Genomic DNA, 16,337 nt, shown 5'->3' on the forward strand with positions numbered 1-16,337 from the left:
CTCGTGCAATGGTCGAATTATCTCAGTAATTTTCTCAGTAAGGACCTCCAAACTAATGGAACACATAGGTTCCCCATTATTCAATGCTACTTTCTGTTTAGTCAACGTCCCTCTTGTTGCTATATGCTTTCCTTTGGCTGTCTTACTAATTCCCTGGCCTATATTTCTCCTTTTGCCCCCTTTATCTAAATTCCTAGGCTGTGGCGAAGAGGGTGGATTGGGTGAGTCTGGTGTATTAGGGGTCCGGGAGCTGTGTACATTCTCTGTATCAGCCAAAGCTATGACAGAGATTATACCCGGTGTTCCATCTGCTATACTCAATCCATCCTCCCTGGGTGTATGTACCTCTGCAGTCACATTAACTTGATCCCCGCCCCTTATGCCTGTTCCCATTGAAATCTGTCTCTCAGTTCGATCTATTTCCTCAGCCAGGGCACTGACTGCTTTAGTTAAATATGTGTCCATAGTATTAGGTTTGTTGTCTTTTGCAGGTTTTACTCGGCGTCTCGACATAATTGTTCAGTATATATTAAATAGCAGTGTTCTCAACCCACACGTTTAGACTACACCTATATACAAGCAAGAAACGCGGAAAGCAATTTGCCTAATATACATACAATGTCCCGCTCTTACTCGATTCGAATAGTGTCAATAAGGTGGCCCAGCCCGGCCTCCCGCAGCCCCTGATGGTCACAGACGGTCCCGCCCTTGTCCCGGGCTTCTTCCGGCGCAGCCCGCGCGCGTCCCGCGGGACGAGGATCCGCCTTGACCTTTATGCGCCCGGTAGCAGCGTCTGCGGCGACTTCGCTGGTAGCAGGGCTGCTGGGGGATGGAGTCCTGGTCACGTTGTGGAGGGGGTGGGCAGCGGAGCAGAGCCCAGCCAAGGGGAGGGTCAAAGAGGAGGAGCGGCGGAGCAAAGCCTGGCTGAAAGTTACTATTACCAAACAAAGTTCCACAGAAACCTCGGCCCCGTCCTGACCTTTATGCGCCTCCTGGCGCCTGGTAGCAGCATCTGCGGTGACCTCGCTGGTAGCAGAGCTGCTGGGGGATGGAGTCCTGGACAAGTTGTGGAGGGGGGGGGCAGCGGAGCAAAGCCCAGCCAAGGGGAGAGTCAAACGAGGAGGAGCGGCGGAGCAAAGCCCGGTCGAAAGTTACTATTACCGAACAAAGTTCCACAGAAACCTCAGCCCCGCCCTGACCTTTATGCGCCTCCTGGCACCCGGAAGCAGCGTCTGCGGCAACCTCGCTTGTAGCAGGGCTGCTGGGGGATGGAGTCCTGGTCACGTTGTGGAGGGGGGGGCAGCGGAGCAAAGCCCAGCCAAGGGGAAGAGTCAAACGAGGAGGAGCGGCGGAGCAAAGCCCGGCCGAAAGTTACTATTACCAAACAAAGTTCCAATGCATTTCGACCCATTGGCCTTCATCTGGGGAATATTCGTCGTGTCAGGTGTGTGTTTGTCGCGATCCTGGCGCGTTCTGCATAAGTGACTATTCATAAATCTCAAGGATTAAGTGTAGACAGTGCATTGGTGAACATTGGATCTACCGTATTTAAAGAGGGTATTGCATATGTTGCTTTGTCAGAACATTATCTGGTTTGTTTTTGATTTATTTTGATGAGACAAAGGTTACTGCAGATGCAAACTGTGTAAAAGAGTATAATAGGTTAAGAAGGGTGTATGCTCCAAATTTAGGTCAATAGCCTGTATTTGAAAAGCATGTGGTTGGTCGAAAAAGAAGGTTTGAGAATATCAGTTCTGAAGGTGTCGAGAAGGGAAAAGAACAAGATAATGTTGTGATTGCAAGTAAAAAGAAATCGGACACTGTTGAAGAGATTGTTGGTTATCAGTTTGAAAATAGTTCAGGTGTCAACTGCTATGCTAATTTAGTAGCCAATGTTGTTGTTTTTATCTTGAAGGTTTGCAAGAACAAATTATGCAGAATCGGCAAAAAAGATTTTGTTCTCTGTTGCATTCTGTTTATGAAAAATTGACAAAAGACACAAGTAAAATACAATCTGTTTCAGATGTTTGTAATCTTTTGGATGTGTGTTCTGGTTCTACACAATTTACAAAAAATATCCAACAAGATGCTCAGGAATTTTTAATGTATATGCTTACCATTTTTGAAAATAAAGGTGTAGAAATAGAAAATATTATTGGCCTTTGTTACAAATGGGAACATCATTTTGAAAATTGCATTTATACATATCCACTAATGTAGACACTGAAAGATTTCTGTATTTAACATTACCAGACTGTAAATCAGTGTCTTTCAATAAAATAGTTAAAGGTGCAAATCAAAACATGGAGTGTAGCCAATGTAAAGCAGAAATGTTATTCACATTATTTTTAACAAAATATGGACAATACATAATTTTAATGATGCAAGGTTGTACAGCGGATGGAAGAAAATTGGATACTTTAATAAAGCAGTTTGTAGCTATACAACTATCAATATCAGGAAGGACTTTTGTAGCAATTGCAATAATTTTCCATGATGGTCCTTCCGCCACATCTGGACATTACACTGCCTATCTAAAATGTGACAAAGGCTGGACACTTTGTAATGATTCCCAGTTGGTTTTCAAACAACGTTTGCCTAGGGAATTACCAAATTCCTACCTAATATTTTTAAAGTCAAAGGTAATTCACTCTCTGAGGAATGTATTATTATAATTTAATAGGACTACCATTGGACAATATACATAAAAAGGAGTGCAAAAATACCATTTGGCCTCAAGGAAAGGTGTATGTTTGAATTATGGACTTGTTTGTGCTCATTGACTCGGTTAATATTTTAAAGCGACAACATTTACAGTTTTTATAAGTTAAAGTTACAAACTTTTGTTATCCATAAGCATTTCATATATGTGTGATTTGTATTTTCTGGAATTTTACTGAGAATTGCATGTTGGTTTTTTTTAAACAATCTTTTTTGCCCGCTGTTAAGTGATGAGTACTATTGAAATCACTATTTGTAGTGAAATTCAATATATTCTGAGAACAGCAAAAAAGGCAAACAAATTACTTTGTTGAAATTATGCTGTGTTGTAAAAAATGTATTATTACATGTTATAACTATTTTTTCTTTTCTTTCATAGATCCTAATTCTAAAATAAGCAATTTACATCAATTTACATTGCAAAAACAATCTGAAAAAAATGTATACCATTTTTTATTTCTATTACTGTGAAGGTAAGTTTAACTAAGTGTTAATATGCAGAATGGGCAGATCTGCAAGAAGCTACAAAGATTGAACAAGTTTTTAAAAACACTCCGTTTATACCTATGTAGTTTTGAAATCTCTCTGTTATCGGATATCATGTGACCTCCAAAAAAACAGATTTGAGTGGTACATAATATTTCCCTTTGTACCTATTGAAGGACCGCAATCATTTCAATCATTCTTCTTTGAGCATCTTTGCAGAAAAAACTCTGTGCTTACCTTCTATCAATCGCAAGGAATTTTAAAACAGAAATATGTCACTTTTTGTAACATAGTTATTGCACAAGACACTCTTTCATATTTACAAAGAGAGGAAAAGGCACTCTGTGTTCTTTTTCTACTCCATGTAAATACAACCTCATCATACACACCACTTTGCGTTGAAAGGGTGTTCTATAAGTGTTGTTGTGCATGATTGCACTTAATACTCATAGAACAAGACACATCTCCAGATTTATCAGAAATCATAAATCTCGATATGTGTGTGAATGCTGCACCATTCTCCAATTGGTGCACGAAAGCACAACAAGGAGAATTGTTTTCATTTCTCCTCATTTTTAAATCTTCAATGCATACTAAAATGTTCAGCATACATTGAAGGAGAAAAATGCGTTTTCTGATTGTTTTTGTGCAGGAAGGTGTGTCTTTCTGCACAAAAACAAACAGCACATGACACAGATATCCTTGCACTATGGTTATAGTTAGCTGGACATTTCTCTCATACAAAACCCTAGAAATTCCCCCGTTATAGTTAGTTCAGCTAACTATAACTCGCGTCCCCGCAATGCACTGCTGATGACGTCACATATTACATCACTCATTACATGGTCAGTGACATCACTGATGACATCACTGATGACATCTCAAATGACATCACTGATGACATCATCCATGTGATAAATTAGTGCATCTTCTCACAACCTAATATAACCTTTGATACACCGACTCAAAATTTCAGACTGCCATTTTGAAAACCATAGATACTCCAATACCAATAACTACATACCCACTCATTGACTCTTAGGTCTACATACACCTCCACTCACTCACCTGTACAGTCACTCATACTTACAGTCACTCAGTACTGGACTATCATATGCCAATCAATCAATCAATCAGTCTTTATTCGATTTAAAAATACAATCATAAAAGACACAAACATAGTACCTAAAAACATACATTTCAATAAATACATTAAAATACCTTATTAAAAGAGCCTTGTTAAAAAAACATTAAACACTTCAATAGACTGACATATAGTAATAAAAAGATTTTTGGATTAAAATTGTCCCTGGTGCAGCTTAAAAATAGGGAAAACCCAAACACTGAATTCATTAGAGACCATCAAGGGTGCGCTTAATTGATTTTCTCCGCCATGCCCATGCCCAGCCCAGGTATTTTGCCAATGCGACAGAGACTATTGTCAAAGAGCTAGTGCGCAAGATGCGTAAAGCTACAGTGCTGCTCCTTGTGCCGAGAAATCTACACATTGGTGTAAGCCAAACACGCCTTGGAATAGCAAGTGCCGGGCAGACAAACAGGAAGTGGGGAGATGTTTCCATCGCAGCCCCACATGCAGGGCACTGCAGTTCCGAGTTCGTGGCCCACCTTCCAGTCAAAAATCTAAGGGGCAAAGAACCAGCTCTAAACTGGAAATAGAGTTTCCTGTCACCCACATTAGTCACCACATCCCAGTATTGTTCAAGATAGGGGGAATCTTTGAACTCCAAAAAGTTCCCAGACATCCCTGTTGCTTTATTCAGTACCTGGGAATCTATTCTTTCCCAGTATGCTATTTTAAGAGAACTTCTTGATGGAAACTGGGCAGAAGCTGGGTCGGTCCACATCCCTTCCATACCCATGTCTTTTAAAGACGCATGTAAGTTCTTCAGCCACTCAATTTTGTGAAAAACATCAGATTTTATAATGTCATTCAGGCCCTTGGCATAGTGGGAAAGTTCAGGAGTAGTCCAAAGCCTCCGCCAGTATAAAACCGGACGGAGTCTTGCAATATCCTTAATGGACCTCCTGCCCAGATCATACCTAAGTGGGATCAGAGGGGTGCTCTGGGGAAGACCAGTAATCCTACGCAGGAATTTGTGCTCCACATTTATCAAAGTCGCTAGCTGATCAAAGCCCCAAAGTTCCGCCCCATAGAGGACAGAGTTTAGGGCCTTTGCTTCATAAACTTGCAAAACCGGGCTTATTGGTTTCGTGAATGACCTACTAAATTCCCTGGTCAAAGCACCAGTTATCTGCTTAAATCGTAGGGAGGCCATTTCAAGATGTCTGCGCCAATTATTATTATTTGAAATTTGCAATCCAAGATACGTAAAATTGGTCACTAATTCTAAGGGTTGCCCATTCATGAACACTCTTTTCCCTTGGAAGCTGTTATGAGGGTTAAAGGCCATAAACTTCGTTTTTGCCACATTAACCTCTAAACCATGATCAAGGCAAAACTCATCAAACAGGCGAAGGGCTTTTTGCAGACCATTAGATGTTCTGGATACGATAAGCGTATCGTCTGCAAACAATAATATGGGGATGGAAACACCAGCCAACCTTGGAGCGTCGGTATTAGCAGAGAGCATAAGTTCAACTATCCCATTAATATAAAGTGAGAAGAGCGTGGGTGCCATAGTACAACCTTGTCTCACACCACGCTCAACCGGGAACTCAGATGTGTCTTCTCCCGCTCCACCCCACTGAATCCTAGCATAGTTAGACTCGTGCAGACGCATCACCATAGTCAGAATTTCTTTGGGGAGACCTAGCCTCTCTAGGACTGCCCACAGCCGGTGTCGTGGTACAAGATCGAAGGCAGCCCTTAAGTCAACAAAAGCTACATAAAGACTGCCATTCCCCAATGTCACCACCTTCCAAAGGAGCTGGACAAAGTAAAAGACTTGGTCCACCGTGCTGGTTAGTTTCCGAAAGCCAGCTTGGAAGGGTGACAAAATGTTATTATCATCCATCCATTCTTGTATTTGGTTCAGGACCATCCTCCCTACCACCTTCTGAACGGAATCGATGAGGCTAATTGGCCTATAGTTTCCCGGGAGCGTCCTGTCGCCTTTCTTGAATACAGGTATAATAACTGCCCCCCTCCAAGATTTTGGGACTGGCGCGCCTGCAGCCACAGCGTTAGCCAATAGGGTTATATACTTGCTCCAGTTACCCTTATTGTGGAGAAAGACGTCCGAAGGAACCCTGTCCTGGCCGGGGGCACGTCCACTGGTAACTGAGCATAGAGCCCTACTGGCATCTTGGATGCAAAAGGGACCCTGGGAGTAGAAAACATAATTTGGCACCCATGCGAAGTTGAACAAAATGTTACAAGCATATTGAGGTTTGAAATATTGTACCCACTCTGCCTGTGAAACATAGTTGGAGGGGCTATCAGGGCGCCCACCACTGCCCCACTTAAGAATGTTCCAAAATAGCCGGGAATCTCGGGTATGGCAGGCGCTTTTTAAATCAAGCCAGTGTTGCTCATCCCAGTTTTTTTTGGCCATCCTTACAGCTTTTTTGTATGCTAGTCTGGCGGAGCGGATACACTCCTGTCCACCATTAGACAGGGCTTTCACTAGGTTGGACCTGGATTCTCTACAAACACCGTCATACCATCTATTTTTCTTAGTTGGAGCCTTATTCGTGTTCCTCAAGGGCTTCGTAAAATAGGAACCTATTTCAGCAAACAACTTCTCATGGCATGCAGCGACTTTAATATTGCCTGGATCTTGGAATAGCATACCCTCAAGCTCAACAATAGAATCAACTAATTTGTTATCTATATCGGCAATGGCCAGGATGTTATGCTCGAGCTCCCCCCACTTAAGTCTACGCATGTTATTTGTTAGAGTTACCTCAGGCAGGCACGGAACCATTCCACCAGCTATTAAGCGATTACTAAACCACCATCTGTGCGCAACACAGATAGGGTTATGGTCGCTCTCAACTCTAACCTCAACAACCATATCTAAAACTGGTTGCCATAGTTGCAAGCTACATAGGACATAATCAATCCTGCTAGAATGTCGACCATTGTCAAAAGTCTTCGCCCCTTGTTTATCACCTGGCGTCCTCCCATTCAGGGCCCTCAAACCATGCTCAAAACAAAGAGCATTAGTCTGGACAATAATCTCAGTCCACCTTTTAATTGGACTGAGGTCAAGCGCAGGTACCCCCCACAATTGGTCTTCCACAGCTTCGTTGCCCCACCCAGAGTCAGGGTCTAGGAGCGGTTCGAAGGTGATATTAAAGTCCCCAGCTACAACTATTCGCCTCCCACCTGAGTGCTGATCAATAATGGAGACCAAGAGAGCCAAAACCTGGGAGCCTGTCCTATTGGGGTCCCTCAAATACAAATTGTAGATGTCCAAATCACCAAGGGTTCCAAGTGACACCCTGACTAATTGAATATCTTCGGACCCAGTAGGTATTGCAAAAGCCTTGGAAAATATGTCCTGTCGGACCCAGATTGTCAGTCCTCCCTTTGGACGTCCCCTTAGACCCTGGATTGCGGGGACATAGAAGTTCAAAAATCCCTGTAGAAACTGAGGCTCACAGGACCAGGTTTCCTGGAAAAGGCAGACATCAAAGTTGCCTATATAGCCTAGCCAATCCGGTGAATCCATTTTTGATTTTAAGCCTGCAATATTCCAGGAGACCATAGACCCCCCCTCCCTTCCTTGGCCTTGGACGTGAGCAGAGTGCGCACACAACTGCTCGTGTCCACGTTGTGATTCCATAGACAGATCAGGGGTTGCTACAACTACATCTACTATCTTATCCACCCCGGTAACAGGGGAGTAACGTAGAGGTTCGTTGAACTTAGGCCCTCCAACAGGGATACTTGGATTGAGAGGTGCAGTAAATAACTGCGACCCAGGTGTCGGTCAGGCAAAAGCTACTGGGGAGCACAAATCATTTGCTTCCCAATTTTCCAGAGGTGGACTAAATCCTACAGGGTAAGAATTATAAAAAAACCCTAGATCATGTACCCCAATTTTTGACTGGTCGCAAGCCAGTCGGGAGTCACAAATATAATGCACTGAACGACTATCTCCAAAGTTGACAATAATGGAGTCCCCTGGGACATCTTTGGGTCTTGGACCTACCCAGCTAACCCTTCTAGTGAAGAGGATCTTTCCATCTAAGTGGTTAGGAAGCGGTCTGTTCCTATTTAACCAAAACGTAACTTTGTTCTTTAGTTGCTGGTACGATTCCAAAACACCTTCCTTTAGTTCTGGGACTCCAGTCAGAACAGCAACATAGGGTGTACAGGCAGGGGGCAGATGAATATGAGCCCTAGGCGATATACTGTTTTTGACCCCAGGTTCCAAGGACCTTTCTTTGTTCATAGACTTTTTTCCAGCATTAATACTGGGCACACTCGGAAGGTTGTCTCCCAAATTATCAATACATTGGTTAGTAAAGTTAGAATTATCAGTGACCTGTGCCTTGGGGAGAACGACCTCGGGTAAAACCCCATGCACTACTTCATTAGCAGAGGATGCCAGCGGGAGAGTAGGAAGGGTAGAGGACACCCCTACAGGATTGTCCCTTACCTTGGTAGCTAGTTTAATAACATTTTTAAGTGAGCAAAAATTATCCAGAACAGTTTGTTCTAACCTATCTACCTTCTCACTAACTAGCTTAACCCTTTCCAGCACGGGGAGAATCAGAGAACGGAACATTTTTTCTATTTCGAGAACCATATTACTCGATTGGGGCTGGTCTGTATGACAAGTAATATTCCCACTAGGAGATGAGGGAACTTCGCCCTGTGTTGCCCCCATTGGAGATTTTCCCGTAACATTAGGGTGTTTGGCCTTCCTCCCTCCCTGGGACCCCCCTACTCGTTTCCTCTTGGCATTAGGGGGATTTACAATTCTTTTACTAGCCCTAGTCTGTGGGTGGGTTAAAGCTAATTTATTAGAGATAGGGGGGCTGCGAGTTGTTATCGCAAAGTCACAAGAGTCCCCAGGAGCATCACACACAACACTGCAGGACTGCGATGTGGAAGGACTTGTCCCAACATTCTCCTGCAGAGCTAGTTTGCCCCCATTCTGGACCGCTATCTTCAGAGGAGATTTGGCCACTGCCAGAATTCCCAAGGAAGAGCGTCTAGCTTGCGCTAGCTCTACAGACAAGCGACGCTCAGTAATAGCCAGTTCGTGCTCTAGACATGATACAGCTCTTGTAATGAAATGGTCAAGTGTACCGGTCACATACCCACCCCCGCAGGTACGTTTACCTTTGGACGCCATTTATACTAAGCATACAATACTAGAGCCAATATGGTCGTTAGCCTAAAAAAGGTCAATTAGAAGAAGGTAAAATACAACTCCACTAGAACAAAATGCTAGCTGTACAAGATGAGCGACTATGAAACAAAGCAAGGGGATGCAACAATCACTTTCGAGTCCAAACAAGAGTAAGTACGCCCTTCTACCTTGGGTATAGTGTCACAGCAGCGTTAGAGATGTTGCCCAGTCCAGTCAGGATCGGTCAGAGACGGGCAAGGACGGGCCCGCCCTTGGCCCGGGCTTCGCCCGGGCGCTGCCCGCGCGCGTCCCGCGCTGCGTGAGCGCCTGGTCGATTTTAAACAGGTCCGGCGCTGGGTAGCGTCGTCATCGGCAAGCGCCGGTACAGGGAATGCCGGGATTTGTAGTTTGGATAGGCCGTTCCCCTCACGGCAATGAAGGTCCGCCAAAATGCAGCCCAGCGACCCCACAGCAGGCCGTTCCCCTCACGGCAGGTAGGTGTATGGCACAGCGTTCAACTTTTGTCAGGAGCGTCCCGCGCTGCGTGAGCGCCTGGTCGATTTTAAACAGGTCCGGCGCTGGGTAGCGTCGTCATCGGCAAGCGCCGGTACAGGGAATGCCGCGATTTGTAGTTTGGATAGGCCGTTCCCCTCACGGCAATGAAGGTCCGCCAAAATGCAGCCCAGCGACCCCACAGCAGGCCGTTCCCCTCACGGCAGGTAGGTGTATGGCACAGCGTTCAACTTTTGTCAGGAGCGTCCCGCGCTGCGTGAGCGCCTGGTCGATTTTAAACAGGTCCGGCGCTGGGTAGCGTCGTCATCGGCAAGCGCCGGTACAGGGAATGCCGGGATTTGTAGTTTGGATAGGCCGTTCCCCTCACGGCAATGAAGGTCCGCCAAAATGCAGCCCAGCGACCCCACAGCAGGCCGTTCCCCTCACGGCAGGTAGGTGTATGGCACAGCGTTCAACTTTTGTCAGGAGCGTCCCGTGCTGCGTGAGCGCCTGGTCGATTTTAAACAGGTCCGGCGCTGGGTAGCGTCGTCATCGGCAAGCGCCGGTACAGGGAATGCCGGGATTTGTAGTTTGGATAGGCCGTTCCCCTCACGGCAATGAAGGTCCGCCAAAATGCAGCCCAGCGACCCCACAGCAGGCCGTTCCCCTCACGGCAGGTAGGTGTATGGCACAGCGTTCAACTTTTGTCAGGAGCGTCCCCGTTATATGCATTTATACACCTATATAGACACTCACACACCGCCAATCATCCATTGAGGTACTGACACACCTAGTCAGTCATGCAAATAATTAATCACAGTCCAATTTACTCACCTATACAGTTATACACACACAAGTTCACTTACTCATAAAAATACTACCACATTCTTACGCTCTTATACAATTACTGATACAAGCACACACTCATACATACACTCACTCTCACAATCACACACTCTCACATATAGCCAGTTATATACTCTTACACACATATATACTGCCTTTCACATATGTAGTTACTGTCACATGTACCACTGAGATATACATTCAATCACTAACACAACCATACACACACTCACCCACCCATGCAGTCCATCACAGAAGCACTCTTAAAACCATGCACTCATAGAATCACCCACTCACATCTATGCACAAAGTCCTACACACCCTACCCACACAAACACTCAGGCACCCATACAGATGCTCAGACAACCAGACAACCAATCAATAACCCATATTGACACTCATATAGCTATTCACAAAACCATGCAGCCACTTATACACCTACAGATAGACAGATACAGACATTCACACAGTTTAGTCACTAGTCTGCAGTAAGATATGTTTAATGACTCACTTATAGAGTCAGTTACGCACCTACTAAATCATCCATTCACACACTTATACACCCACTCATTCTTCCATAGGCCTTTCCCTATATATAATAAACATATTTACATTTTACAGAAACACAGACTCACTGGATGACGTCATCAGTGATGTCATCAGTGATGTAATTTGAGATGTCATCAGTGATGTCATCAGTGATGCCACTGACCATGTCATGAGTGATGTAATATGTGACGTCATCAGCAGTGCATTGTGGGGGCGCGAGTTATAGTTAGCTGAACTAACTATAACGGGGGAATTTCTAGGGTTTTGTACGAGGGAAATGTCCAGCTAACTATAACACCCCTGAAACCTATGGTTTTTTCAGTGAATTTCTAAGGTTTTTTGAATGCCAATTCCTAACTCTAACGTGCATGAAACCTATGTTTTTTCCAGTGAATATATATATATATATATATAAATATATATATATATATATATATATATATATATATATATATATATAACCTGCTAGCAGTTGCCAGTAGGTGGTTGTAGTTAGGACTTCATTTCCATAGAAGAGAGGATTTTCAGTTGCCTATATCTTTGGCACCGGTTGATGAATCTTCAAGACATTTTTCCCAAACTTTTACCCGTACTTCAGATGGAGACTGTAAAGTTTTGGGGTGTTTTGTGCAGTGTGGGGAGAAAACAGGGGGGTCAAAAAAGGTGAGTTTCCAATGATTTTTGCAATAGGACCTTTGAAAAAGCTTAAAGTCCGAACCACTCGACAGAATTACACCAAACTGGTGTGCTGGTATGCTGATCATGCTCTTTGTGCTTTGGTACAGATCCATTCAGTTGTTTGGGAGATATTAATTGGAAAACAACTTTGCATATCTGGCAACGTAGAATAATCTGGAGATCCACCCGCCCGTAATCAGCGGATTCACGCCCACTACCGAACTCCTGATTGGCTGGCTGCAACTTCACTGAAAAGTTGTGACCACCATTTTGTATGTCAGGGAAATGGTTCACTGGGCTGAGAATGTGTTTGCAAACTGAATGAAGGGGTCGGGTGAGAAGTTCTCTGACCTCTAGAACATGTTATAAAAGAGGGCTGGGGTCAGAAATGTGAAGATTGTTTTTTTTTTTTAAACTCGCAAAATCCACTGATCCCTCGTGAGCCTCAGTTTAGCCCCTTGTGTGAATTCTCGGATCCAGAAAAAAGTTCAGCCACTCCAGGAAAAAAAAACACCCACTGCACCCAACCCAATGCTGCACATGGCTGAAGGCTGTGCACAGCTTGTGTTTGGGTACCTGCGGCCAAACGTGCACAATGCGGGCTATATACAATGCATGCTAAAAAACCCATAGAAATTCACTGAACAAAACAAAGGTTACAGGAATTTTATAGTTAGGTTCTGAATTGACTTGCACAAAACCATAGAAATTCAGCAGTTTTAGTTATACTTATAGTTAAACTTATCTAAAATAACTATTACTTATGCCGTTAAGTAACTTAAGGCAACGAGTCATAGTTTCTTAACATAAGTTTAACTATAAGTACGACTATAACTGCTGAATTGCTATGGGTTTGTGCAAGTAAATTCAGAACATAACTATAATGTCCCTGTAACCTCTGGTTTTCTGCAGTGAATATATATATATATATATATATATATACATATATATATTCACTGAAAAAAACATAGGTTTCACACACGTTATAGTTAGGAATTAGCATTTAAAAAACCTTGAAAATTCACTGAAAAAACCATAGGTTTCACACATGTTATAGTTAGCTGGACATTTCACTCGTACAAAACCATTGAAATTCCCCCGTTATAGTTAGTTCAGCTAACTATAACTCACGCGCCCGCAATCCACTGCTGATGACGTCACATATTACATCACTCATGACATGGTCAGTGACATCACTCATGACATCACTGATGACATCTCAAATGACATCACTGATGACATCACTGATGACATCATCCATTGAGTATGTGTTTCTGAACAATTTTAATATGTTTAATTTATATAGGGAAAGGCCTGTTGAAGAATAAGTGGGTGTACAAGTGTGTAAATGGATGATTTTCTGTGGTGCGTAACTGACTCTATAAGTGAGTCATTAAATGTACCTTACTGCAGACTACTGACTAAACTGTGTAAATGTTTGTATGTGTCTGTATGTTGGTGTATAAGTGGCTGCATGGTTTTGTGAATAGCTATATGAGTGTCTATATGAGTTATTGATTGCTTGTCTGAGTATCTGTATGGGTTCCTGAGTGTTTGTGTGGGTAGGGTGTGTGTGACTCTATGCATAGATGTGTGAGTGGGTGATTCTATGGGTGCATGGTTTCAAGAGTGCATCTGTGATGGACTGTATGGTTGAGTGAGTGTATGTATGGGTGTATTAGGGATTGAATGTATATCTCAGTGGTACCTATGGGACTAACTACATATGTGAAAGGCAGTATATATGCGTGTAAGAGTATATAAGTGGGTAGATGTGAGAGTGTGTGATTGTGAGAGTGACTGTATGGATGAGTGTGTGCTTCTATCAATGATTCTATAAGAGCGTAAGAATGTGGTACTATTTGTAAGTGAACTTGAGTGTGTATAACTGCATAGGTGAGTAAATGGGAGTGTGATTATTTGCATGACTGACTAGGTGTGAGAGTACCTCAATGGATGATTGGTGGTGTGTGAGTGTCTATATAGGTGTATAAATGCATATGATAGTCTTGTATTGAGTGACTGTAAGTATGAGTGACTGTACAGGTGAATGAGTGGAGGTGTATGTAGACCTAAGAGTTAATAAGTGGGTATGTAGTTATTGGTATTGGAGTATGTATGGTTTTGAGAATGGAACTCTGAAATTTTGAGTCGGTGTTTCAAAGGATATATTAGGGTGTGAGAAGATGTGGTAATTTATCACATGGATGACATCATCAGTGATGTCATCAGTGATGTCATTTGAGATGTCATCAGTGATGTCATGAGTGATGTCACTGACCATGTCATGAGTGATGTAATATGTGACGTCATCAGCAGTGGATTGCGGGCGCGCGAGTTATGGTTAGCTGAACTAACTATAACGGGGGAATTTCAATGGTTTTGTATGAGCGAAATGTCCAGCTAACTATAACATGTGTGAAACCTATGGTTTTTTCAGTGAATTTTCAAGGTTTTTTAAATGCAAATTCCTAACTATAACGTGTGTGAACCTATGGTTTTTTCAGTGAATTTGCAAGGTTTTTTAAATGCTAATTCCTAACTAAAATGTGTGTGAAACCTATGTTTTTTTCAGTGAATTTGCAAGGTTTTTTAAATGCTAATTCCTAACTATAACGTGTGTGAAACCTATGGTTTTTTCAGTGAATTTCAAAGGTTTTTTAAATGCTAATTCCTAACTTTAACGCGGGTGAAACCTATGGTTTCTTTACTGAATTTGCTAATTTTTTTAGATGCTAATTTATATATGTATTATTTTACAATAAACTACCTATATATATAGTTATAGATTGACTGTATCCTGTAATATGGAATCGCTCAGCTCTTTTTTTTTTATTTTGATAAAATTGAACAGCATAGTTAATATCTTCCATAAACTTATAAACAGTTTTTTATTTTATTTTTTTAGGGTTTTTTACGGTGTGCGCATGCGTGCATGCTCTGTGCGTGCGCCGTGCGTGCTCTATGTGCGCATGCGTACGTGCTCTGTGCGTGCTCCGTGTGCGCATGCGTGCGTGCTCCGTGCGCGCACGGTGCACGCACGGTGCACGCATGGCAAGTCATGTGATTACGAAACAACACTTTTCATTGGTTCATAGTAGTTTCAGTTCCAGAATCTTCAAACACCACACCCACTCCCCTCATTATTTCTTCTTATTTCCTGGGAGAAGGAGCTGGAGAGCTTTTCCTTAACGTGAGAATGGCAGAACAGCAATCTTCTACAGAGAGTGAAGAGGAGACCTTTGTGACAGCAAGCCAGAGGAAACAAAAGGACTCCTTCATGTGGAAGTTCTTTACTTTTCCAGAGGGGCAGAAGAAGGTGAATGCCCCAAAAGTCACCTGCACTGTTTGTGGATTTGTCCTTTCTAGAGGAGATCCCCCCAAAAAATACTCCTTTAGCATTTATACTATGCTGAGGCACTTTCAAAAAGTGCATCCTGTGGTTTATGCCCGTGAATCCACAAGAGCCACAAGAGACAACCCTCCAGGAGCTCAGCCGAGCACATCATCTGCGGCCGCAGATTCACCTGCATCAAGACCTCTGGATATCCACCCTCTGTTCCAGAAGGTTCATATATGGTGCAATGTGTGCAATGTTGTTCTCTGTTATGGTGAGAGCAGCATCAACTTAATAGAAAACAAAATCCAGCAGCACACATGCTCCACCGTATACTTTTTTCCATTTTTTTTTCTTCTTCCCGTTGAACACTTTTTCATTCCCTGTTTTTTATTTGCTGCTCTAAAAAAAAACAAAAAAAAAACAAAATTGTTAAAAAACTAAAAAAAATACAAAACAAAAAAGACAAAAAAACAGTTCTTTTCAGAACTCACTTCACTTCTCCAAGTAGAGCTATATTCCTAATATACTGTGTTGTAATTTTATTGAATGAATGTGTAGTGTATACATGAATGATTGAAATGATTGAAATGACTGAGTGAAGAGGAGGAAAGTACTGACAGAATGAGTGAGAAAAGGAAAGTATAATCAGTCATGAAAGGGAAGTGAAAGACTGACTGCAACAAAAGGACTAAGGGTAGAGGATACAGGTAAGAAGAGTAAATGAGTAAGGGAATGGCAGTGAGTAATGGAGAAAGAGGGAGGGGGAGTGAGAAAAGGAGAGTAAGGGACGGAGATAGGAAAAGGGAGTAACAGACGAAGCGGATGAAGTACAGCAGGGTAAAGGGATTGAAAGTAAGAGAAGTGGAGTGATGGTGAGATAACAGGTATGAGGATTAATAAAGGGGGTAAGAGAAAGTGAGAGATGGAGGGATTTA

The sequence above is a fragment of the Triturus cristatus genome, chromosome 3_2, assembly GCF_964204655.1.
Source record: "Triturus cristatus chromosome 3_2, aTriCri1.1, whole genome shotgun sequence".
Lineage (NCBI taxonomy): Eukaryota > Metazoa > Chordata > Amphibia > Caudata > Salamandridae > Triturus > Triturus cristatus.